Source organism: Lissotriton helveticus, chromosome 11 (assembly GCF_964261635.1).
Source record: "Lissotriton helveticus chromosome 11, aLisHel1.1, whole genome shotgun sequence".
Taxonomy (NCBI): domain Eukaryota; kingdom Metazoa; phylum Chordata; class Amphibia; order Caudata; family Salamandridae; genus Lissotriton; species Lissotriton helveticus.
The window spans coordinates 126,523,236-126,548,036 of record NC_136072.1 but is presented as its reverse complement, the minus strand read 5'-3'; the positions used below and the strand labels follow the sequence as shown (position 1 = coordinate 126,548,036).

Genomic DNA, 24,801 nt, shown 5'->3' with positions numbered 1-24,801 from the left:
TGGCCTGCCTGCCTGTCTGCCAAGAATATGTTATGCCTCTAGTTATCAGTTCAGCTCCCCGGCTTCACATTCCTAAGCTAACGAACCGCATAAACATCTTCAGCTATAGTCTAGTCTTTCTGTCTCCATGCAAGAGAATTACTGAATTAATATCCATAGAAGATTCATAGCACACGCAATACATGTCGAATATATGCATGCACCAGCCCTAGTGTCAAGTAGCCTTTGCCCTGATGACTTTTAGATTCTATCAACATGTATTCCAAACACCAGATACCAGATATGCTATAGGTACATGTCGTCCTGACATCCCAGACTTTAGTCTCCTCTTCTAGTGTAGAAGTCAGAGCCCCCAGCTCTCCCTAGTTACACGTCATGGCCCGTTTGCGCGCACCAGTAGGTTAAAGGTTCCAGCTGCCCAGGTAGCCCCCTCCATGTATCCACCCATTTATGACACTTCTGTGACGTTTTCATCACACGCCCTGTGCACGCCTTCTTTGTACGCCCATTTGTTCTTATCTTACGTTTGTCACTTGTTACGCCTACTGTATTCAATGCAATTGTAATGTTTTCCTATATATACTATGTACTGTTGATGAGACGTTGCAGCTGCCATTCTATTTCATTGAATGCCACTTTATGGTCTTTAGGCTCGAGCCATCCGATTAAAGCCATTTCTGACTCAGATTCCACGGATCCTGCCTCTTATTTATTGAGCTATCTGTTTTGGTTAATGTATAGAAAAATAGTACCGGTAATTAATTATTTATTTACCACATAAAATGGCGCCCGAACAGGGACGAGCCCCTTCCCCACGCGCCGGCGATGTAACGCAGGCCCCCTGACCCTTCTACAGCCGTGACGGACCTCTACTGCGCACCGGCAGATATTTCTGCTCAAGTCTCCCTCAGGCCCACGGAGGAGACGGAGACTGCGGTCCGGCATCCAGACGAGGCGGTGAGGAAGGCGGGTCGTTCCGACCAGAGCCCAAGCCGAGAGAGCAAGGTCCGAGGTATCCGGAGGCCCACCTGTAACCGAAGCCCGAGGCGCATGCGTAGTGCATAGCAGTAACCAGACGTCGTAGCAGTCCAGTCCAGTCCGAGGCCTTCAGTTTGCTTCCCGGTGAGTACCGTTGCTGGGGGTATCTAGACGGGTGTTCATTAATTTGTGCCCGGTCCGACGGGTTTGGGTACACAGATCCGGTCCGACGTGTTCACCTAGGTGGATACGGTATGACGTGTCTCTTTAGGAGACCGGTATGTTCTGTACTGTTTTAGCAGTGCATCCAGTAATTCTAGTAAGTCCGTTCTCGAGAAAGTCAAGTATTGTGTTTTCATGTATCAGGTAGTATTCTGTTCGAACTGTTATTAATGTGTTCTTGATGTCGTGGTATGAATGATTGTTTTGCTATTCATTACTGTGTTCATTGTGTATTGTGTTCAAGTACGGTTCAAATATGCCGCTGTTTTCGAAATTACATCAGATAAAAACCCGAAAAGGGTTACTCGAAGAATCAGTTCCTGTCCCTCCCAGGGACAGTCCTGGACATTTCATGTATCACAAGCATGGCTTAGATGCCATACTGTATCTAGATTTATGGGTTGATTACACCAAGCATCTCAGAGAAATATAGATGGCCTGTTTCAGGTACATGGGATGCCGAGTGCATCATGCGAGTAGAAGAAGCATTACGGAAAAAGAAAGCCAGACAGTCTCAGAAAGACGCCATAGAGTTGTGGCGCAAAGAATCTCATAAAAGAACCGAGAAAGAATTCAGAAAAGCAGAATTAAGTAGAGAATCCTCCGAAAAAGCCCAAGAAAGGGAATTAATCGAAGAAGGTGAACGAGTTAGAGCAGAACAGTCAGACAGACAGAGAAATGCCCTTATTAAAGGTATGTATCCTCTTCTCGCCGAGGGTTTGCCGAAGGCGACCCCGGAAGCACTCCATAATTTACCGCCACCCTTGGTTCCGACTAAGCTGCGTCATAAACCGACTGCAGCCGAAATTTTTCTTTCTTCCTATTTAGACGACACTGTCCCAGAATATGCGAACACAGATCCTACCCCGCCAGTCCAAGTTCAAGTTCAGCCTCCTGTTAATAATGTAATTCCTGTGCCTCCAGTCGTTGGTCCTGTCCATGCACCAGCACCCCAGGATCAACCCACATTACGTACTCCTACGTTACCAGTCCCGTTACCAGCACCCGCACATTCAGTATTAATTGACGATTCCAGTTCAGGAGGGGCAGGGGAGGTGCTCCTACCACCCCGCCTCAAACAAAGCGCCTGACGTTGAGAGATGCAGCATTACAGCGTACGCCAAAAGTGGCTACGTTTGAAGCCCTCAAGAAATTCCTTACTGATTGTAGATATGATCCAGTGCCAGGCGAAGATCACATGATATTATACTCCGTACGTTTACGACGAGTTGCAAACTTCTTGATCACCATATCAGATATGAAGGAACATTTAGACAGAATATATCATTTTATCCGAACAGGGGAGAACCCAGAAAGTATTCACGAAGCTATGGCACACAGGAAAGTCGAGATACAAGGCATAATTTTGCAATTTCTAATAAATTGTTTAATAAGAGAACAGGATCGTCCTGATAAAAGTCCAGAAGAGATGAAAGTCCTGACAAAATGGAGTGACAATATAGCAGACGGAAAACACAAGACACAAAATTGTATAGAAACCATGTACAGAAAGATCCGGAAAGAAATTATAAGTATCCACCAAAAGGAGAAAGCAAGAATAGTAGCAGACAAAGAGAATGATTCTTTAGACGAAGATGTAGACACCGAGAATCCCAGCAGAATAGCGTATGTAGGTAGAACGAGACTTTCCGATAGACACACACGCCTAGATTATAAGAAAGCTTTTCCTCCTCCCGTACCAGAACAGTGTTCTCTTGAACAAGTATTCCAGGCTACCGATAAAGTTCTGAAATTACGAATAGGTTACAGTGAACTTAGTACCATGCATGAACAAGAACTAGCCCGATCAGCAGTCCGATAGGTTAGTGACTCTGCCACGTTTCCAGACGAAGTAGTGGCCCAAATGTTTCTGAAACTGCCCCCAGCCGAGCAACGACTGGTGGGTATGTACATGATCCAGCACCTCATCACACTGTACGAGAGTCCGCATTCTGATCCAGGTCCCTTATATAATGTATTGAACGAGTTACTCCTAAACAGATGGAAAGGTCTAGGTACCGATTTAATTAGTGTCATTTTAGAACAGCGCCACAAATACAGAACGTTCCTGACTCCGCATTTTGTTCCTGTTTCACCTCCGTTCTACATAGACAGAATCCGTTGCGAGAAGTGCATCCAGTTAAGGGAGAGGGAGGTAATCTCGAACGAGTATTTGTTTACACCCCTATCACGAAAATAGAACTACTAGAAATGAAAAAGTTAATACCCTGTCACGATAAAGATCCAGCAGGTTTCCATCGAGAATTAAAGGACATGCTCCGTATGGGAGAATACACGTATCCTGATATCATCAAAATGTTAAAGGTCCTGTTGCCTGCGGGCATATATGAAAAACTTAAAGAAAAAGAATGGGAGGTGGGAGAGAAAAAGATAGATTGGACCGCGTTAGAAACCGAAGATAATGCACGAGTCCCAGGTACTGGTCTTGGGGATAAAGCAAAAGAATTACCCGAACTGTTAATACAGGTCTTGCCAAGATTACTAGCCACGAAAAAGGAAGATTGGGATGCCATCTCAGCCTGTAAACAGAAACAAGACGAAGACACTAGTGATTTTTATTCCAGATTTGAGAAATGTTTTATTATTAATAGCGGTCTGAAAACCAGTAGTGAGTCGTATCCACATCTTTTTGTTACCAAACTAGTTGAGAATTCTTTACCGCAAGTCAAAAATAGAGTATTGAAAGTCGAGAGTACTTGGCAAGCTAACACCCCGTCTCAAATGCTCCAGATGCTACAATACCACCAGAACAGAATCAGGGAAGAGCAAGAACACGAAAGGAGACGTATGAAAGACACGAAAATGAAAGTACTAGTTGCACAGTTTGTTCAACCAGATAGTCAGAAGAGGGGTCCGAATCAGACTAGTCATTCTGCAGCTCCTGTTAAAGGGACCTGCAATTACTGTAAACAGCCAGGTCATTATATAAACGAATGTGCAGTTCTGAAACACAACATAGCTACAGGTAAGACAAAAGAGAGACCACGTCCTCCTAGACAAGAACAGGTTCCGCAGAATTCCCAGCCACCGCAGAACGCACAACAGACAGTTACAGTACCGCAGCCTATAGCTGCCACACAACACGTTACACAACAGATGTACCAGTACGCACAGTCAGATTATCCAGAATATCAGCAGTATTCATGAAACAGCCTAGAGAGGGAGGTTGGCTTGCCTCTCATCGAAGTTCCTGTAGATCAAGAGGGTCCCTATGTACACAGTCAAGTATTAGGGAAAGACAGAAAGTTTCTGATTGATACAGGGGCAAGTAGGACTACCATCAGTCATGACGAGGTTCCAGGGGCTCCACTCTCAGGCTCAAGAAACGTTTCCCTGGGATTTTCAGGAAAGCCTATTGTTAATGAAATATCGAAACCAGTTTCCCTAGAAGTTGGTCCATTGTCCCGAACTACAGACTTGTTACTTACGAAATCCTGTCCCGAAAATGTACTAGGTATTAAAACATTGAAAGAATTAGGAGCGGTAATATGTTGTTCTCCCGAAGGTGTGAGATTGTTTTTACGTGATTTTAAAGGTCATTATGTGTTACGAGATTTTGATCCAAGATTACTGAATGTACCACAGCATTTATGGGTGCAAGGTCCAACTGATGTAGGTTGTATGCACATTACACCCTATCGTGTTACTCTGAAACAAGGTGTTGTATTACCACGAATTCGACAGTACAAATTGCCACCTGAGGCTGTAGCAGCCTTATCGAAAATTATTGACGAGCTCATTGCTCAAGGAGTGGTTGTAGAAACTGACTCCAATGTATGTAATTCCCCTATCATTCCAATTCTTAAACGTACTGATCCAAATGCACCTCCAGTTTATCGATTAGTGATTGATCTACGAGAACTTAATAAATGTATCATACCCCAGTACCCTGTGGTTCCAGATATCTCTTCCCTATTGACTGCCATTGATTCTGAAGCAGAGTTCTTTACTGTTATTGATCTCAAGAACGCATTCTTTAGTGTCCCCATTCATCCAGACAGCCAGTTTCTTTTCGGATTCTGTTTAAATGGAAGAAGCTATAAATTCACACGAGCTCCTCAAGGTTTCACAGAAAGTCCTAGTATTTACAGTCAAGCGCTTAAAAGACAACTAGACAGTATTCACATGCCAACTGACACTGCCCTGCTCCAGTATGTCGATGATCTATTGATCACAGCCCGTACGGAACGTGACTGCGAACGTGCGTCACTTACGGTCCTGTATTTTCTGGCCGAGATGGGGCACAAGGTGTCCCCTTCGAAGCTACAATTCTGTGTCCAGCAAGTGGTATACCTTGGACACTTACTGTCCAAGAGGGGTAGACAGTTGACACCTGACCGCATCCAGTTAATAGCACATCTTCCACAGCCCAAGACACAGAAGGAGGTACGACCTTTTATCGGCCTCACTTCTTACTGCAGACAATGGATTCCTCAGTATGCATATCTAGCTAAACCACTGATACAGTTAACGACACAGGAGGCAGCCACATCGACTGTCCTCCTTTGGACCCAGGAACATACACTTGTTTTCAATGAATTAATGAAAGCTTTATGTAATGCGCCTGTGTTAGCGACACCAAACTACAGTAAGCCTTTTACACTTTTTGTTACTGAACGTGATGGTACAGCATTATCTGTCCTCACACAAGATCAAGCAGGACAACACAAGCCTTGTGCTTATTTCTCTAGCACATTAGATCCAGTAGCCCAGGCTTTGCCTGCGTGCCTCAAGTCAGTTGCAGCCACAGCTCTAGCTATCAGACAAAGTGATTCCATAGTGTTAGGACACTCCCTGACAGTACAGGTTCCACACTCCGTGGAAGTTCTTTTAAACCGAACACAGACTCAGCACTTGACAATTGCACGATTAACAGGTTATGAACTGACACTGTTCCAGCCACACATAGAAATCAGACGCTGCAACGTTTTAAATCCTGCTACACTGTTACCTTCGATTAAATCAAATCCTGCCACACATGACTGCGTGGAAGTTATTAACATCATGACAAAGCCAAGACAAGACTTGACAGACATTGCATTACCTGACCCCGACCTGACACTTTATGTGGATGGTTCATGTATGAGAACAAGTACAGGAGAACTAGTAGCCGCGTATGCAGTGACTACTGAAACTGAAGTTATAGAAACACATCGTATTGACACCCTGTCTGCTCAAGCAGCAGAGCTTATCGCTCTGACCCAAGCCTGCATACGGGCTAAGAACCTGAAAGTAAACATATACACAGATTCACGTTATGCATTCGGAGTCGTTCACGACTTTGGAGTACTCTGGCAAGAAAGAGGTTTCATGACCTCTCATGGAGCCAAGATTCAGCATGGCCCCCTCATTCAAGCTCTGTTAGAAGCAATACATTTACTGAAAGCTATTGCCATTATGAAGTGCAGAGCACATACGAAAGCCACTGACACCATTTCTCAAGGTAACGATCTGGCAGATCGAACAGCCAAGCTTACAGCCCAGACTCCAGACATTCCAGTTAACACGACAAAGACAGATATTCTAGATCAGACTATTTGTATGACAGTTAAAGACCCTACACGAGATGTACTAGACATACAGTCGCATGCTACTCCAGATGAAATCAAGAAATGGTCTGAACAAGGAGGGGTCCAGACAGATCAGGGATGGTTGACGAAGGGAAAAGCCACATGGTTTCTCCCCGACTCTATGGTTCAAGTCATTATTATAACCGCACATAGTCCAGCACATTTAGGAGAGAAAGCCATGTTAGACAGCATCCAGAATATTTGGTTTAACAAGCATTTACGAGCAGCAGCCAAACAAAAAGTACGTACCTGCATGATATGTTGTCAATTCAATCCAGGTAAAGGTGTTCCGGTGGAACAAGGTGGATTCCATCCTCCTGACCACCCTTTTGAAGTCCTCCAGATGGATTATATTCAGATGGATCGATGCCGAGGTTTCAAGTATGTCCTCGTAGTAGTTTGCGCTTTGTCCAGATGGACGGAAGCATATCCAGTCCCAGATTACACTGCCGCGACCACTGCCAGGCAGTTGGTTCGTGAGTTTTTTCCCCGCTATGGTTTGCCCAGGGTCGTGTATTCAGATAACGGCCAGCCATTCTCATCCGAACTCATGAAACAAGTATCTCTTCTGTTAGGGTACCAGTGGAAGTTCCATTGTGTACGACACCCCGAGGCAGCTGGCCTCGTCGAGAGACATAATCAGACTCTGAAAATCCGCATTGCCAAGGTTTGCGCAGAAAAAGGCGTAGATTGGATGGTAGCTCTGCCAGTCGCCCTTTTTTTATATGAGAATGGTCGCTCACTCCCGTTCAGGTCTGTCCCCTTTCGAAGTTGTTTTCGGTCGTCCCCTGAACATGTGGGGTACACCAATGCCACGTAAAATTACAGATGTTGACAGTAATATGCTGACAGATTACCTGGCTTCCTTGATGTCTGCACTACTCTCTTGTCGTTCACAGGTCGCTGCTGCCTTTCCAGACAACACGCAAGTGAAACCGCACGAGGTCGTTCCAGGCGATTTGGTGTTGATCCGGAATTTTGATCGTTCAAGCCCGCTGGAGCCCCGCTGGAAAGAACCGAAGCTCGTTTTGATGACCACAAGGACTGCAATCAAGGTGGAGGGCCGCAAAGGCTGGATTCATTCCAGTCACGTAAAACGTTTTCATGGACTCCGTCCAAAGACTTTTTTCAAAGACTGCCCCGTTCTCAAGGACTGCCCAGATACTGACTCTAAACTTCCCCTGTTAGAGAAAACTCTGCAGCAGGAGTATAAGCTAAAACTGAGGTCTAGCAAGTCAGACAGTTTAATTGTTTAAGTCCCTCTCGGGTGAAGCGGTTAGACAGGTTCCTGACATGTATGAGATAGACCCCCATAGTGAGAGAGTTAGTCGAAACTCCAAGAAAATACGTTATTGTAAGAATTTGCGCAGCCGATGCGTGATCACGTTACTGTTTGTTATTTCTGAGTCTTACGGTTACATGCATAAGTTATGTTTTACATGTATATTTCCTCCTATTGATTCACATGTACATTTGTTTTCTAATGATACAGTAGAGCACACCTTTAGTGAACTACCTCCTCACGAGTTATCCTACAGACTTGCCATGCGCAACAATACTTTTATCCGAATGTTACACTATTCACACCAGACTAGCAATGCCACTAATTGTTGGGTGTGTGGTCGACTCCCCCCTTTCCAGACACCGAAGGGAGTTCTGCCACTCTTTCCCTATCCGTTTTCACCCAATGGTTCGTGTGGAGCATGGTTTACGATAACGTCATCCACAGACGATAAGTCCCTTTTGAATAGAACATGTTTCCCAGACAAGGAAGGACTTTCCCATAGAACAGGGTTAGATCTAGAAAATGAAGTATATGATCTAGGTAATTATTCCTCGAATTTCATGGTTTTGAATGTTCAGTCCGAGAATACTCCAGATTTGCCTGCTATTACAGTCCTACCAGTGAAAGGCGAATTATGTGTCAGAAAGAATGGTTCAGTACATCTAGGACATAGTGATTGTACTACTGTGGTCGAGTATAGTGACAGTGGGAAATCTAATTTCAAAGCCTCACGTCATTCGTATTTTGTGTGTGGTCAGACCGCATATGTACGTCTGCCCCTCGATTGGGATGGAACATGTTACATTGCCTTCCTACTGCCACCAGTTTTCCTAGCCCCATCCGATTATCACAGAAACACACATCTAGTACACGTTAGACATAGAAGGGAGACTGAGTCCCCAATTGTCGATCAAACTGAAACTGCCTTAGAACAGTATACAGACTTCAATAAAGGTTTCTTTTTCTTTATAGGTCCTGTCCAGAATAGTAAACTAATACGTAGGCTAACCAGAACCCTTGAAGCAGTAGTGAATGAGACTACTTCCGCTCTAGGTAACTTAACTGAAGAACAATCTGCTATGAGATTTGTTGTGCTTCAAAATCGTCTCGTCCTTGACGTCATACTGGCCGATAGGGGCGGAGCTTGTAGAGTCATCGGATCTAGTTGTTGCATTTTCATTCCTAATAACGCACCGTCTGTTTATTCAGCTATAACCAGACTTCATAAAATAGCCCATCAGTTACACCAGAATCCAGGCACCTGGACATGGTCCGGTTGGCTCTGGAATATAATATCTGCCTGGGGATGGAAAGTATTGTCATTCCTAGGAATAGTAGTAATGATCATATTCAGTTGTTGTCTATGTTTACAATGTGGCCCTGCGATTTGCGGCTTGTGCGCTACCTCTTGTATTCCTAGTCCTAAGTCCCGTTCCAAGACAATTCGAGACGAGCAAATGATGCTCTATGAACAGATAGATGGTATCATGAATATTGATGTTTCCTGATGGAAACGTAGGGCACAAGGAGGGAATGAGGAAAATTGAATTTTGCCTTGTCATGTGTCCCTACGTGTTCCCCATTATATGTTATATGTGCATGATTGATATGCATATGTTCCCCCTTGACCGAATAAAGACGCAATTATAGTTGTGTCCAATGTTAGTATGCCAGTTTCCAGTCCTCGTGAAAGCAACAAGTATTAGGCCTATGTTGCCAACGTTTTACATTGTGCATGTTAATTCATCGAGTTGTCCCCGTTTCTAGGCCTCAAAGGGCCCGGACACCAGATTCAAGCTCCAGTCTCCTGAAATCACTCCGAGGAGCGATGCAGCCCCTCCCGCATCCCTGACCCTTCGCTTACTTTCTGCCAAGCAGCGCGGTGCCCGGCCTGGCCTGCCTGCCTGTCTGCCTGTCTGCCAAGAATATGTTATGCCTCTAGTTATCAGTTCAGCTCCCCGGCTTCACATTCCTAAGCTAACGAACCGCATAAACATCTTCAGCTATAGTCTAGTCTTTCTGTCTCCATGCAAGAGAATTACTGAATTAATATCCATAGAAGATTCATAGCACACGCAATACATGTCGAATATATGCATGCACCAGCCCTAGTGTCAAGTAGCCTTTGCCCTGATGACTTTTAGATTCTATCAACATGTATTCCAAACACCAGATACCAGATATGCTATAGGTACATGTCGTCCTGACATCCCAGACTTTAGTCTCCTCTTCTAGTGTAGAAGTCAGAGCCCCCAGCTCTCCCTAGTTACACGTCATGGCCCGTTTGCGCGCACCAGTAGGTTAAAGGTTCCAGCTGCCCAGGTAGCCCCCTCCATGTATCCACCCATTTATGACACTTCTGTGACGTTTTCATCACACGCCCTGTGCACGCCTTCTTTGTACGCCCATTTGTTCTTATCTTACGTTTGTCACTTGTTACGCCTACTGTATTCAATGCAATTGTAATGTTTTCCTATATATACTATGTACTGTTGATGAGACGTTGCAGCTGCCATTTCTATTTCATTGAATGCCACTTTATGGTCTTTAGGCTCGAGCCATCCGATTAAAGCCATTTCTGACTCGGATTCCACGGATCCTGTCTCTTATTTATTGAGCTATCTGTTTTGGTTAATGTATAGAAAAATAGTACCGGTAATTAATTATTTATTTACCGCAGTTTAAAAAAAAATTAAATCAACATGAATCCTAACATTAATACAAACAAATTCACAATATGTTAAAAAGACATTACTAACATTTAAAACCCATCACTGGAATCTCACTGTTCCCCCCCCCCCCCCCTCCCCCTAGTTGCCCTCAATCGAACCGCTACTTTAATACAATTTATAATACAACACAATGTCGGGGGGGATCGATCGCTTGTTGTAAGTAAATCAAAGCCTCTTTAGCACATTTCATGTTAGCTTGTTTTAAAATATCAACCAAGAATCTATGCCTATTTTCAGAATAAAATGGACATAACAATACAAAATGAAGGGAATCCTGCGGAGACCTATTGTCGCAGCCGCAGGTTCCCTTCTGCTCAATTTTAGATGAATACCCTAATGGTGACGCCAATAAATACGGTAAAAGATTGAGCCTAAAACGGCTCATTAAAAACCTGTCCTGGGCATTATGTATCAAATATAAATAAGGTTCCATTCCTTCTGTGATCTTTACTAGGTTATAAGGGTGAACAACCTTTACAACGCACTACCATTACAACGCGGTCATTACAACGCAAACCATTACAACGCATTGCGCTGGGGGGCGCTCTAGGATAGGGAATACGTTTAATTTACTATCCAACACCTTCCCTAGTATCCACGGGGACTGGTGTTGGAAAAGTAAATTAAACTTTTCACTATCCAGCACCCCAAAGCGCTATGCGTTATAATGGATTGCGGTGTAAAAACCGCGTTGTAATAGCCTGCGTTGTAACGTCATACATCCGGTTATAAGCACACACTGTAGTTTTAGCCCTTTCTAGCACTATTCTGTGTTGCCTTGTGTGCCAGGAAAGCTTTTTTTACAGTCACTTTATGCTGAGGGGTGATCGCTGCCGGGTCGGCGAAAAGATTCCCGAAGCCCAGGGTTTCCAGTGTAGACTTAACATAACTGAGCCATGGGATACGCGTCCATTTATCTCTACCCAGGCAGTCATTCATAATTTCCCTGCTTAAAGTCGCCGCTGTGTTAACCCGGATTTTTAGCCAGGCTAAGATTGGCCTAACCTTCACCAGATCTTCAAGATAGGGGATCCCTAACTCCCTGTGTACAATTACTGCAGCTAAACTTTATGGGGCTTTCAGGATGGATCGTAAGTATTTATTCTCCTCCCACTGCAGTTGACAAATATTCACAAAGCCCCACACCTCTGCCCCATAGATGACTTTAGAGCAACACATGGAGTTATACAGGTTAAGCACCTGTTCAGGGCACCATCTCCCCAACCTTCGTCCATAACCTGCAATTGCACCATTAGTGGCATTTATCTTGCGGCAACGTTCCTCTACCAGACAGTTAAATTTCAATGCCCCATCAAATAGTAAGCCCAGATACGAGAATGATTTAACTTTCTCTATCTTGTGGCTCCCTATCGTGAAGGTACATTTGTTGCAGGGATTATTTCCAGCGGATAAGATGTAGGATTTACCCAAATTAACAGACAGGTCTAATGAGCCCATAAAACAAACAAAACCATCTATTAAAATTTGTAGACTCTTTGGTGTGCGTCCGAGGAGGACCGCGTCGTCTGCGTAAAGTAACACAGGGACATGACGCGACCCTACTCGTGGGCAATCGGTTCTCAGCTGTAGGAGGTGCTGCTCCAAATTGTTAATATAGAGAGAGAATAAGAAGGGTGCCAGGATGCAGCCTTGGCGTACCCCACTTCTACAAGGGAAAGAGTCAGTACGTCCGCCCTCCATGTTATACCTAACTTGCGCTGAGGTGCTACTATGCAGCTCTCTTAAGATATTAATAAGTCCAACCTCTATCCCCATTCTGGTCATCATGTCCCAAAGCTTGTCCCTGTTTACATGATCGAAAGCTGCTGCCAGGTCCATGAACCCCATATAGATGGTCTCATTACCAGCCTTCGTGTATTTGGCAGCTAGCATGTAATTCAAGCATTGGTCACTCGTAGACCGACCCATCCTGAAACCGTACTGGGTGTCTGAGATGATGTTATTTGCCTCTGTCCATTCAGACAACCGGTTTAATATCCCCTTCCCAAAATGTTAGCAGATACATCGATCAAGGAGATCGGGCGATAACATTGGGGGTCATCCCTGTTACCCTTTTTAAAAATTGGGACAATAATAGCCGTTGAGCAGGAGGGCGGCAAACCACAGCAAATTGCTGTGTTTATAACCCTAGTCATTATAGGGGCCCATAATTCCACAGAGTTTAGGAACAGGTCAGGCGGAATACCGTCTAGACCAGGGGCTTTGTTTTTAGATAAGCCCTCAATCCCGACCTTGATTTCCTTTAATGAGAAGACTATGAGCTGGCCATGATCAGCATTCCCCTGTACACCAGATGTTCCCGCATCGTGGTTATATAAACCCCTATAATGAGTAATCCACCTATCAGGCGTGATGTTTGTTCCTATTTCAGGGGCCTTATCGTCCTGGAAAGAGGGTCTATTAATAATCCTCCAGAATTCTGTCATATCCCTCTTTTCCCCTGCCTCCCTTAAATCTGCCCAACCTTCTGCTTGTAGTGCTTTTTTCCTCCTACTCAATTCACTCTTATATTTTTTTTTTTCCTGCAGGAGGCAAGTTGTAGGGCATCCCTTGGTCTCATTTTGACACTATTTTTGAGCTCCCTCAAGGCCTTGGAGCAATCCCGGTCAAACCACCGTGGCTGGCTGCAAATTCTTTTTTTTGGGGGCTCTTGCTTTTAACAGGCCATTTACCAAACCAGCAATCTGGTCGAATGCTGTGAGTAGCTGCTGCCCCTCTACTGTCATATCCAAACACACCTCAATAGCTGATCTCCCCTTCTCCATCAGAGATCTGTAGAATCTTTCTCCATCTATTTTAGCCCACCTAAGGAGTCTGCCCTGGTCAGTAACCCTCTCAATTATCGCATCGGGTTTTCTCCCGCTGGGGCAAGCCCGGTACGGTACAACTAATACCAGGGGATTATGGTCGCTAAACGGGTTCCATTCAATTCCAACTCTAGAGATTCTATTTTTGAAAGACCTTGAAGTGAGGATATAGTCAATATATGAGGAGCATCCCCTACCCTTGAAAGTTGGTGGCAAGATGCCATCCTGCGGTATATACGCCATATCCATGTGGGAGAGGTGTGGCGCCGCGACCAGGGCGACTGACGCTGGAATCTGGGGACCACGGTTCGATCCCTGGCTCCGGCGGCAGGTTAGCCCAGCACCATGTGACTCTGGGCAATAGCTCGCTTAATCTTCCCGACGGCCCCCAGCGCCTAGAGACCCTTACGGGTGATTGTGCGCTTTACAAATGTGGACTTTACTTTACTTTTATCCATGGTGTGCACCAGGTCTTGGTTATGCAAAAATTTTGTTAAAGCGTGACCTTCCTCTGAGTGCTCAAAATGAGCACCCTTTTCCGCTGGGCAGCGCGACCAGGCCTCATCTAGTGGTAAGAGAGCCGGGCAGAGGTGACCGTTAAGGTCCCCCATAACCAGGGTATTTTGAACACAGGTCCCACTTCCACCAACAGTATCCGGGCACAGTCTGCACTCCAGTTCACTTATCAGTGCATGACAACCTCCACCTGCTACATTGTTATAAACGTTAAACATGGTCAGTTTTAATCCTCTACCATAAAACCGTACCTCTTGAATATCATATGAGTTACAGTATACGGACGACCATCTACCGTGGAGGTTCAGGTCTACGTATTAAAATAGCCCTACCTGATCTAGACTTCTTTGCAGGGACAAAGAAACATTTGTACCCTTGGATATGTAGGGAACTATCATCAACTGCCCAGGTTTCTTGTAAGCAGATTATATTAAATCTGCTTATATACTTGCGCCATTCTTTGTTATTAAATTTGCCTGCTAAGCCGGCTATATTCCAGCACACTATTCTCAATGCTTCTTCATCTCCGTCCCCAATTTTACCTCCCAATCCTAAGTCTTTTGGGTAGTCGGTTTGCCCCTTATCTGCAGCCAGGTTATCAATCAATATACCCGGGGGACATACATACTTTAAAGGGGAGACATATGCGTTACCATTATGGGTGAGATCTACAATTGGAGAGGACACCTTTTGTGAAACAACGGCAACGTCCTCTGCTGTACCCCCTAAAAAAAGTCAGTCCACTCCCTCCATGCCCGCTAAAGCCGCAAACCGGTCATAAGTGGGCAGGGAGTAATCAGCCTGGTGGTAAAAAAGTGGTCTGGATCTACCTTCCTGCATTTGGAATGAAGGCCCCAGACCAGCATTCTGTAGTGCTGACAGGGGGCCAATATGATTTCTCTGGTAATGAGGCAGGGGCCTAAAGTTAAATACCGGGGCCACAGTTCCTCTGGGGTAGAAGTATGTCAAATCACGTGCAGTGATTGAGTTACTAGCATTATGGGGGAGCCAATTTACAATGTGTCTGGCTGCCTTGTCATCTCGAAAATGTATTATAATAATGTCGCCCATTATGTCCTTGGTTCTTCGGCCCAGCCAGGGGAGACGCCTAACGTTGAGGATTACCCCACTTATATTTGGTGGGAGTGGGCAATTCTGTCTCCGCCAATAAATGACTGTTTTTCAGCTGATGCTGGTCTTCTCCCCTACCCTCCTCTAAAATTGGCACTCCTGTGAGAACCACTACATATGGGACTGCTTCCGGAGGCAGTTCTACTATAGGCCTTTTGGGTGAAAGTGCCCTAACAGGTCTTTCATGACCATTAGATTTAGTGGTGTTTCCTAGAGAATTCAATGTTGTGCGTTCCTGTGCCTTCATCTCTTTATTTTTAACATTTAACCCTGCTGTATTAGGGAGCAATATTTTTCTGGGTTTTGGTTTGGGCAAATTGGTAGTTTTTATTCCGTTTTGGGCGGTAGTAATTGGGGGTAACACCGGAGTTGTGGAAACTGATGTTGATTTAGATAAATCCTTAATTGCCACCTTAATTTCCCCAATAGCCTGTTCTAAAACCTCAAGTTGATGGGTTAATCCTTTTAGCCTCTCTACTAATGGCAATGTAAGTGATTTCATTGGTAGTTCTATGCTGCCCATTAAGTTGGTGCTAGATGGGTCATTTGTTGAAATGGTTATTGGATTAACCGTTATAGGCGCTGTCAATGCATTAAATGTCAAGCTTTTGTCGTGCCCAGGGTTATTATAACTAGTCTTGGTTTTATGTAAGGAATTCCCCCTCTTTCGTCTTCTTTTGGGTGGTGGACCTTGGGCTCTAGGAGTTTTAAAAATGTCTTGATTTATATCCTGACTCTGCTCGTGGTGGCAGGTTGTCAGGCAGGACTTCAACCTCTGGTGTCGAGTTTCCGTGAGATGCGACCTAGTTACCAATCGAATCACTGGTTACAACTAGTGGGGGGGGGTCTATCTTGTAGGAGTAATGGGATGCTATCATTAAAGGAAGCCTCGCTATTCTCATTTACAGAGTGCTGTAGGGTGGTGAGATTGCTAAATGTAGCGAGCCCAAGGATGATCGCTTATTCTTAATAACTTCAATAGAGCGACGTCTCTCATTTCCTTGTCTATTCCTGAAGCAACCCTAATTACGTAGTTATCAAGTGTCCGTTGGTTAGCCCCTCCTGTTAATACTAGCTTGTCCATGAAAGGGGATGACATCGCTATACACAATTAGAGCCTATTTAATCACGCTAGTCTAGCCAACCCAAACTGGTCCAAGAACAAACTTTACAAATAGCCAAAATAAATACTTCAAGTAAACCAGCTTGTTACTACCGTATACAGAGGATCATTATCCCATAATAGTCATAGGTAAAAAAGGGGGTGGGCCCAGTCCAGTCTTCCTGCGGTCTCTGAGGACCTCAGAGGGCCCGCCCTTTGCCCGGGCTTAGCCCGCGGCGCGTAGGGAGCATGGGTGTTTTGTGCGCACCACAACCCTCAGGTAGGCGGGTTGTGGTGCGCTGGTGGTTCTGGTTCTGAGGAGTGTAGTTCCCCCCCCTCCCCCCCCCCCCCCCCCCCCCCCGCTCGGCAGCCGCAGATGTTTCCGGTAACCCGCGGCGGGGGGGGGACAGCAGAGCAGCCAAGGAGCAGAAGTGCCTCACGGACACTGTTGGCCTGATAACATTGCAATGTTCCTTGGTTCTTTTTCATATTTTTATGGCTCAGTTTGTAAAATGGGATACGGGTGTATTTGAATCTACTCTAATGCTTAGCTTTTTGTGAGGGGTGGGTTTAGATGGAAGCGTCTCACTCCTGAAGTTAAAACTATTGTGCATTTGAAGCCCAGGAGCACACCTGTCCTTGTGTTTCTCAAGGGCATAGTCTCTATTTTTGTGTAAAGCCTGGTAGTTGTTACACCTGGTGTTGTGGTGATTAGTTGTGCTGTTCCGCAAGCAAAGATTTACTTACTCATGTTTCGTAGAGGGATGTAGGCACGTGATTGAGTTTTTGAAGATTCACTTCTTGTTAAAGCACCGTGCTAAAATTACCAACTAGGTTTACTCCTAGTTTATTAATGATGCTATAGGGTACATACAGGAAGGAGAGTAAAAGCACCAGCTGAGGTGACCTGGGCGGACCTCTTTCTTAATGTCCAGTGTCCAAGTCTAAAAGGTGGTGCAACACTTGTGTAAAATCTGTGTACTATGGCAGTGTGGCTGTTCTGATATTAATGGTCTTGTTTTCTTCTAGGACGGGCAGTGTTTTGGACGTTTCAGACTTCTTTGGTAAGCATGGCCGTAGATTGCGTCACTTGCACATTACCCCAGTGCCTTTATTTGCTTTCCCTTGTCCATGTGTCTGTCCCGGCACCACTGCATTGCCCTAATTTAACATTGTGATTTCTCCCATTTGGGGTGCAGGATAAGTTACAATTTAGCTCCAAGTGCTACATTGTCGTTCCCCCTGCAAACATTAAATTGATTCATACTATCCCTGTCTGTTCTGTCTCCACGGCAGACAGGGACGCTTGGTCTCATACATGGCAACTACTTTCTCAATATTGAGCCCACAACTTTGAAACTGACTGTACACAAGTTTATTTTACTTTAATAGTGCATTTAAAAATGGCAGAAAATGTGACTAGTTTTTGTACAGTATAGCCAAATGCTCCAATAATACGGGTTTGCCCTGAGTAAATGTGAGTGCATTAAACCAGCATGGGCCACACCCCTGTCTTTTGAGTCTGCAATGCAGCTTGAACTCTGTTCTTTTCTTGCAGAGTTTTTGGCTTGAGTCCATCAAAGCGTACTTCTGATGCATACGATGCTTGCCCCCACTGGAGATGTCCCAGGTTTCTGCGTTGGTGTAGCTATGTTGGGAAGACTTCAGACTTTAGATCTGCGTGGCAAGAGATGGCAGCCAATACCACAGTTGGCAGATTGCACTAGTGTTGGCCGTCTCGACTGACCTTGCAGAGACATTCAAAGTTGTATTTTGCAGAACCAACAGCTACATAGACTAGTTATCCGACTAACTTGTTTTGGCTTTGGTCATTTCTTTCGTTCAAAGGTGTGGCATTCATCTTAATGTAGTTCCACCTGAAGCATTCACATCAAGTTGTCTTCCTCTAATCTCCTGGTCGTTCAGAACATGCCACATATGCTGAGGACATAACTAATAGCAGACCATTTCAAAATATACCAATCTGTACGTGTCTTGCATTGTGACTTGCTCATTTTAAATGTTCAATAAACCATTTCCAAGAAGATTTGTCTCAAGTTTCATATTTATCAGTGTTCACATGGTTTCTCCTAAAGTAGGTATTGTGGAAGTCTGAAGTTATCGCAGCCTTTCAAGGAATTGTATTTAACTCTGGTCCCTGCTCTTTATCCCACTCATTCACACAGGCAGATGTTTGGTTTCACCAGTGCTTAGCCACTTAAGTATTTATACGAAAAAGCAGCAGCGGACCTTAAAGTGCCGCACCTAAACTCCAGTTCCAATAAATCAATGTTTAAATATATCTTTTTCTCTGTGCTGCCAACCCCGACACCAGCTGCTGTTTGGCGTCGCTGTGCTCTCCAGATCAGTTAAACAATTTTTTCAATGTTCATGGGGGCGCACCAAAATAGAAGTCCAAGAAAGAGTAAGTAGAAAATGTTCTTTATTTATCTTTGTCCATTTAAAATACACGTCATCAATAAAATATGCAACGAGTTCAGTCAACGCGTTTCACTCCTGTTAGACCTGTCTGCTTCTGGAGAGACTCTAACCATTATTATTTATTTTTGTCCCCCTTAGCCTCCCAGAGTTTCTATTTTTATTTTTACATATGTCCATCAGGAATTTTTTAATGCTGTCAGGGGGCTAGGTGTTCCTTGGCGATGACGCCATTTTTCCCTCATAACCTGTGAGGCCTAGTCAGCCCCCTTGAAAATCTAGGGATCTCCAGAAACCTAAGATGGTGTCCACCAACTGCCATAACGGACACTACTGGAGGACAGGTCCATAGGATAACATTAGGGAACTTTCTAGAATTGACTAGAGACTTCTGCAGGTCTCAGGCCACCCTATATAAGGCCAGTGACCAGCAGCCATTTTGTGCTGACCCAAGAGTGGAGGAGTGAGGCAGTGGTGAGAGGAGGTGGACACACTGAGAGCAGCTAGTTTGTCTCTGAGGCTGACAGTTTCTTCAGAGGGTTGTTCCCCCTTCAGCCTCTGACCAATCCCTCCCAATACAACAATTGCTGAGAAGAACAGCCATCTGAGTGTGAAGGGAGACTCTTCTCAACCTGCACCCCAGTGGAAGCTGACAGGATACTCTGTCTGAAGATCATTCCCACATCCCCTGCCCAGCGCTACACCTACCAGTGTGACGAAACAGCTGTGGACCCCTTGACGTGCCCTGGTGAGGTCGGGGAACCGTGAAGCCTGTTGTGACCTGATGAGCGAGGGCGCCGTGTGTGCACATCCTTCCTGTGAGGCCGGAGTGAAAAGTGTCTGAGGAGAAGCAGCGGCGCTGCTCCGATCGGCGTCGGGACCCCGGGGGCACCGGCCGCGTCAATTGAGGAGGTAGGCGCTTCCGCGCATGACCGGCGTGTAAACGCTTCTGTGGAGGCAGGAGGGGCCTAGGATCGGGCAGGCCCAGGAGAAACAGAGCAGCGTCTCCGTGGAGAACAGCGTCCTTCCTGGGAGCCGGCGCGCAGAGGCGGAAGAAGAGCGAGCGCTTCCGCGCATGCCCAGCGGAGTAGTGCCGCCTGAGGTGAGCCGATCGCGTCGGAGCTTCAGGTAGCCGTTCCCCCATCCTGAGGAGGCAGAAGCGCCACAGCGGACGTTTTAGTAAAGAGCCTTGTCCAGGGAAGCCTCCCTCGACCTTTCCCAACAGCCGACTGCTGCCAGGCTTCAGCGCGAGTGAGGGAAACACTCGCAACACGCCCAGAATCCTGCAAGTAAGCCGGGTAGTGTGGGGACGGGAGGCAGCAGCACCGGGTGAGGAAACCAGACAGTGGGGCTACGTCTAGGACCATAAACTGAACTGTCCAGGGAAGCCTGACTGGAGAAAGCGGGCTAGTGTACTGCCTAATTCTAACTAAAATAACCCGTAAGTGGCACGGAGGAAAGAGAAGGAAGTTGTGTAGGGAATCACAGGGTTCCTGGGTAAACACCCTTGCAGTTTCTTGATAATTGAAGAAGTAGATCCCCTACTAGATAGGTGTGCCTTTAAATTAGAGTGAGAGGTACCTTGCTAATATTATTGTGTCTCCCCCTTTTAGTCACATCACTGGTGGGTAATGCTGTGACGATCTACAACAAGGTCTTTCTGTTGAGTTGAGCAGTGCTTAGGAGCTGTGGGGTAATGTACCTGCTACTGAGTCTTTAAAAACGTATTGCACTGACAGACTGCATCTTCCTTTCTGTAGATTTATTGGTGGAGTATTGTGACATTGTGTATTAACGTGAAGTAACCTTACAGAGTGTGAAGCTAATGGGATTCTCTTAACCAACCAAAGAGTTACCTTTATGCATTACTGAATCGTGGACAAAAGAATGTGGTTTACTGCCCTTTTTCCACAGCAGGAGGAGTGAAAAGTAATTTCTCGAAGCAAAAGTGTAATGTTTACTCCTGAAAGAAATTGATGTTGTATCCTGTATGATTTGAATCTAAAGAGACATATTATTTTTATAAAAGGTAACGGTATTTTTCCAAACAGAGGTGTTGTGTCTTTATTTTAGTGGTTCATCACTGAGTTACTGTGAGTGAGACTTGTAAGTACTTAGCCAACGCCTTGAGTTAGCTGTAGACCACTACTGTGCCAAGCTACCATATGTAGGCTTGGGTAATCTAGGTCCAACATAATTGGTGTTTCAGCGGTGGGATCACGGATTTGTGCTTACACTCACTTAGTAGTAACGCAGTGCCAACCACGGGACCCCACCTGGAGTTTTCTCCCTGCGGCCCTCCTAATCTAATTTTTGTTTTTTCTAAATTTATTTCTGGTGGTGGGTGGAGGTTAACCTCAGGTCACTTCGTGGTTTTCTCCTGTGAGTAATTTTATACCATGGCAAAGCTGGAGGTGAATCTTAAAGAGCTGGAAGCCAATACTGTGGCCCAACTCAGGGATTGGTGTCAGCAGAACGGGGTATTTTTTAATAAAGGTGCCAAGAAAGGAGAGTTGCTGACAAGCATAAGGGCATGGTTAGAAGCTCGCCTAAGGGAGGAACCAGAAACGGAAGTGGGTGATGGAGACACTGTTACTGAGGCTGCATTGCTGAACCAAATGGGGAGAGGGAATCTTCTGACAGGTCCCAGGATACCTTCAAGGGCAAGCAGCAGCGTTTCAGACAGGGGCTTAACCGAAGCCGAGCTGGAAGATAGGAGGGAGGAGAGGAGGTTGAAAATAGAACTAGCCAGGATGGACATGGAAAGGGAGGATAGGAGGTTGGCGCATGAGCGAACCATCAAAGAGATGGATTTACAAGCCCTAAACCGAGGATCCCCCAAATCAGAGAATGGTGGCAGCGATACCCAGACCAACATCAAAGAACCTAGACCGTACCTACCAAAAGATATTATGGCTTGTTATGTACCCAGTGACGACATTGCTAAATGGCTAGCCGCCTACGAGGTCTCGCTGAGGGCCCATGGGATTCTGGAAGCCCACTGGGGAGGTGGGTTATACAAATACATGCCCCCCACTGGCAGGGATACTTTGTTGGCCCTTGACCAGATTGAACAGACCTACTATCCGGCTATGAAATCAGCGCTGCTCAAGAAGTTTGGGTTGACCCCTGAGAAATATAGGCAAAAGTTCCGGGGCAGCTACAAGCTGGGCACGCAAAACTGGGTAGATTTCTTGGACTACTCCAGGAAGGCCCTGGAGGGTTGGGTAAGAGGCAGCGAAGTAGGAGACTATGAGGGACTATATGACCTCATACTCAAGGAACACCTACTCGAGAAGTGTCTTCCCGAACTAAGACAGCATCTGGTGGACAGCAAGCTGACCAGCCCCAGGAAGCTTGCTGAGGAGGCGGACATCTGGGTTAGTACCCGGGTGTCGACTAAGGGGACTGGAGGGAATTCCCAGAAGCAAGGACAGGGCGCCCCCCAGAGGAAAGAGGGAGGGGAAACTAAGAGGGAGTTCTCAAAAGGGCCACAAAATACTTCGCAAGGAAGGGGCAGAGGATTCATCCCCAAGAGTAACCCCCCTCGCAACCCTACCCCTGGCCAAAGCCAGCAGCCAAGGGTTGTTCATTGTTTTGAGTGTGGTGGTGTGGGACACTATAAAGGAGATGTGAGATGCCCAAAAAGACCACCCCCTCCCACTGGAGGAAAAGCCCCGGGAATCACTAGTGTAGTGCTCGGGGAGGAGATGCCTTTGGTTAATGGAGGGGAGCGGGCGGATGTCACCTTAGTGTCCCTGGGAGATAAGGAGATGGTTCCCAAGACCCAGCTGCCCTCTAATACTACTAAGTATGAGCAGTGGGTCACCATCAATGGCCGTAGAGGGGAGGCTCTGAGAGACACAGGAGCCAGCATGACTATGGTAAGGAGTCAGCTGGTGTCTCCAGAGCAGGTCATCCCAGATGTACTCCATCCCGCCGTAATGGCTGGCGGCAGATTGGGCCACTACCCTGTGGCTGAGGTTCCCTTTGAGTGGGGAGGGGTTGCAGGTCCACTTCGAGTTGCCGTAAGCCCTGCCGTGCCTGTTGACTGCCTGTTAGGGAATGATATGGAGCACAATGCTTGGAGGAGGGTGGAGTACCAGACTCACTCTGCGATGCTGGGACCCCCTGACTGGACTTGTGTCAGCACAAGGTCCGCGACTGCCCGAAGGGGGAGTTCACTGACGCTGGAGCCTGGAACAATGGCCCAGCCGGCTGCCAGAGAGAAGGACAAGAGGCCGGAGGACCCTGCCTCGACATCTCCACCTCGTGAGACAGCTGGACCACCTGCGGAGGTGGATCTGGAGTCCACAGGGGAGAATGTTGCTTCCCTGGAGAACCTACCCATCCCTACTGAGTGGCATGTGGAGGGAGGTCCTTCCCGGGAAGAGTTCTGCAAAGCTCAGAAAGAGTGTCCTACTCTCGAGGGGCTGCGGCAACAGGCCAACGCCCAGGCAGCGGGAAACATTGAAGGGAGCTACCAGATTTACTGGGAGGATGGACTCCTCTACAGTGAGCCCAAGGCACCTGGCCACGGTTCAGCCAGAGCCTTGGTGGTCCCTCAATGCTTTAGAGCCTTTCTACTGGAACTGGCTCATGAGATACCATTGGCAGGACACCTAGGACAGGACAAGACCTTTGCCCGGCTTGTCCCCCATTTCTACTGGCCTCGAATGAAAGTGGCGTCGGATACATATTGTCGGACGTGTGTATCTTGCCAAGCCAGTGGGAAAACTGGGGTGAAGCTAAAAGCTCCCCTGGAACCACTACCTATCGTTAGCACCCCCTTTGAGAGGGTGGGCATCGACATTGTAGGGCCATTGGATCCACCAACTTCAGCTGGACACCGGTTCATACTGGTTTTGGTGGATCATGCCACACGGTACCCAGAGGCAATACCTCTGAGGACCATCACTGCACCTGCAGTGGCAAGGGCCCTGATGGGGATCTTCACCAGAGTGGGTTTCCCCAAGGAGGTCGTTTCCGACAGGGGGACTAACTTCCTTTCAGCATACATGCGGGCTATGTGGAAGGAGTGCGGCGTTACCTATCGGTTTACCACTCCTTATCACCCACAAACCAATGGTCTTGTGGAAAGGTTTAACAAAACCTTGAAAGGTATGATACGGAGTCTACCTGAGAGCCTACGGAGGAAATGGGACATCCTCCTACCCTGTCTCTTGTTTTCCTACAGGGAAGTGCCACAGAAGGGAGTGGGCTTCAGCCCCTTCGAACTTTTGTATGGGCACCCTGTAAGGGGACCTCTCAGCCTGGTGAAAGACGGATGGGAACAGACTCCCAGGAAGCTTCCCCAGGACGTGGTGAGCTACATGCTGGCCTTCCGGAGCCAAATGGCTAAGTTGTGGAAGCAGGCTTCAGACAACTTGGAGGCCAGCCAAGCAGTTATGAAAGAGTGGTATGACCACAACGCTCACCCAGTGGAACTGGAGCCTGGACAGAAAGTGTGGGTAATGGAACCTGGAGAGCTAAATGCCCTCCAGGACCGTTGGACAGGCCCCTTTGAGGTTTTGGAGAAAAAGGGGAAGTCCACCTATTTGGTGGATCTTAAGACCCCGAGGCAGCCCCTCAGGGTGCTGCATGCCAATCGTCTCAAGCCACATCATGAGAGGCCCGAGGTTGTCTTAATGCTGGTAACCGATGGAGCAGAGGAAGAAGAAAGTGAACCTCTCCCTGATCTTCTCTCGTACAAAGAAAAAGATGGATCAGTGGAGGGAGTGATTTTCTCGCCATCCCTGACTTCTGAACAACAAAGTGATTGCCGCCAGATCCTGGAGCAATTTTCTCCCCTATTCTCCCTTGTCCCAGGTAGGACCCACCTGTGTACCCATGACGTGGACACAGGAGACAGCCCACCTGTGAAATCTAAAATCTACCGGCTGTCGGACAAGGTGAAGGCCAACATCAAAAGTGAAGTCGCCAAGATGCTGGAGTTAGGGGTGATTGAGCCTTCTGG

The 24,801-nt window shown here is 46.5% G+C and overlaps 1 protein-coding gene and 2 non-coding genes across 3 annotated transcripts in view; all 3 read left to right on the top strand.

Moving 5' to 3' along the window:
• LOC144790747 (uncharacterized) overlaps positions 1–18,430 on the top strand; it is a 65,362-nt gene extending 46,932 nt beyond the window's left edge. Inside the window, exons 15-16 of the mRNA XM_078665455.1 lie at positions 17,415–17,449; positions 17,944–18,430. The gene's annotated coding sequence lies outside the window, so the exon portion shown is untranslated. The remainder of the gene's footprint in view (positions 1–17,414; positions 17,450–17,943) is intronic.
• LOC144793287 (small nucleolar RNA SNORA81) lies at positions 17,181–17,350 on the top strand. Its single transcript, XR_013602879.1, has one exon. It is a non-coding gene; the product is annotated as a small nucleolar RNA SNORA81 (small nucleolar RNA).
• LOC144793254 (small nucleolar RNA SNORA63) lies at positions 17,579–17,705 on the top strand. Its single transcript, XR_013602853.1, has one exon. It is a non-coding gene; the product is annotated as a small nucleolar RNA SNORA63 (small nucleolar RNA).
• Positions 18,431–24,801: the final 6,371 nt, after the last annotated feature.